The sequence below is a fragment of the Fundulus heteroclitus genome, unplaced genomic scaffold, assembly GCF_011125445.2.
Source record: "Fundulus heteroclitus isolate FHET01 unplaced genomic scaffold, MU-UCD_Fhet_4.1 scaffold_85, whole genome shotgun sequence".
NCBI classification, from domain to species: Eukaryota; Metazoa; Chordata; class Actinopteri; order Cyprinodontiformes; family Fundulidae; genus Fundulus; species Fundulus heteroclitus.
The window spans coordinates 1,105,109-1,107,516 of record NW_023397307.1 but is presented as its reverse complement, the minus strand read 5'-3'; positions in this window follow the sequence as shown (position 1 = coordinate 1,107,516).

The following is a 2,408-nucleotide window of genomic DNA, read 5'->3' as shown; positions in this document are numbered from 1 at the left end:
AATCTGCTCAAACTGCTCCTGCTCCTCTACAGCCTATTGAACTGCCGAACAGACCGTGGGAGAAAGTTGCTCTGGACATTGTGGGTCCCTTTGAAACTGCTGCTTCTTCATGTAGATTCGCTATAACATTAGTGGACTATTACAGTAAATGGCCAGAAGTACCATTTGCTCACGCTGTAACGACTGATGTTGTTTTCACATTTCTGCATTCTATTTTCAGCAGAGAGGGGAACCCTGATTACATAGTCACTGATAATGGGCCACAGTTTCTTTCCAGCTCTTTTGCAGATTTTCTCACAGAAAGGGGAATATTTCATCTTCGTACAAGTGTGCACCATCCACAGTGCAATGGTGCTGTTGAAAGATGGAATAGAGTTCTTAAGGAAACAATCCTAACTGCTGAACACATGCAGAAAGTCTGGAAAACCACAGTGACTGATTTTTCCTACAAAACTACAGAGCAACGCCACATAACACAACTTGAGTATCTCCATCAGAACTACAACAGGAGGAATGAAAACAAAAGTGAATGTCTTTCCTGATTCAGAGAAAATCAGAAAATGCACTACAGTACGAGAAACAGTTAAACAGTAACAAGAGAAGTCTAAACAGTATACTGACAAGCGCCGTGGAGCTATGACACCAACATTCAAACCTGGAGATATGGTGAGGGTAAGAAGAACTCATCATGTTCGCAAAGGCTCATCTAGATTTACTCCACCGCTGTGTTGAAAAGCAGATTGGAGGAAGTACTTATGTACTCAGTGACAATAAAAGGTGGAATGCTGCCAGACTTTCACGATATTCTGCAGGTATTCCATGTAAAAATGACAGAACCAGAAAAGAGTGACCTAGGGGTTCAAAGGAAAAGTGTTAGAACTGCTGCTCAACCAGTGTGGTTCAAGGACTCTCAAACAAGCTAAAAATGAGTAAATGAGTAAGTGGATGTAAGTGGAATGAAAAAATGTACATGATGTAACTGGTCTGCTCAACGAGTTCTAAATAAAAGCTGTTAAGAGTTATTTGCCTACGTGAGCTTCTACCTCGTCCTGGCTGCCAAACATAACATTTACCATTATCATTTAAAATTGATATACAAGTTGCACCTGACTATAAGTCGGAGGATCTGTCGATCTAGGTAAAAAAGTGTGACTTATAGTCCAACAAATATTAAAGTTAGTCAAATTTTGTGATAGTAATATAGTGAGCAGTGCAGATCCAAAGCTTTAAAGGCTGTTTTTTGACCATTAGCATCTAGTTTTCTAATTCTTTTGGGCTCGATTGAAGGAAACATAAAAAAAGATAGTTTAGAATTTGGTTTAGGATGTAAATGCACCAAAATCTGCTTTAAAGTGAAAGTTACTTGGAAGATGGGGTATTTACCGTGAAATCCAGGGTGAGCAGAATGCCTTGGTATTAAAATACTTTGTGTTGGCTCTAATGCTATTTTAATTTGATGGTAGTAGTTTTGTTTTAATTATCAGTGATAGGGGATAAATCTGTCAAAAGATGTAAGTATTCTTTAAATATCGGCCTCTTTCCGATAAGTAAAAATGTTCGGCAATGTTGTACTGCTTGTGTGACCGCATTAGTCCAAAAGCTCCCTGAATGCAATACAATGGCAGGTCAATGCTAAAGCCAACATGTCGACGGTCTGGGCTTTCACATTTGAACCAAGTATGGGTACCATATCCATACCTGGCATGTGGGAGTTGGTACCAGTATTTAACGGTACCCATCATTACGCATGAGTGTGTTTGACCGTTTACAGCAATTAATTGCTGCACACCTTTTCACAATAATCTGGTGATCTATGGAACACGTCACCCTGGTGATAATCAGGGAATGTGATGGTAGAAAACCCTTATAAGATTTTCTGTGGAGTTTTAAAATTTAAGTTGGCTTATGGGCATTTTAATTTGATTTATTTAAAGGTCCTATTGTGGTTTTGAAGGCTTATGATGAAGTTGATCTACGATTAAAGTCTGATATGGAGTGAAATTGAACGTCTGAGAGCAATCACGACGATGTTTGGCTGCAACTCACCACTTTACCATTTGTGTCACCAATTTCCTCCGTCTCCAAAATGAGTGTAAACCTGGGTCAGAGCTGCCGTGAGGACCAAATGGATTCCCCTCAAGTTTTTTTTTTTTTTCTAGATCTGAATTTTGCGTGGAAAGGGGGATTCACACGTTTCAGGCGCATTTTGTGCGTACGCAAGCTTTATAAAGGTGACCTCTGCTCCTTATTCTGCAGCCTGTAAAACCTGATAATCCTGTTCTTCCTGCTCTCAGACACACCTTGAAGCTGGTGGAGCAACATCTGCTGGAGGTGAAAGCTGATTGGCTGCAGCCTCTCTGCTCTGACACGTGATTCGTCGATCAGAAATCAGAGCTGTTTCTATTTTC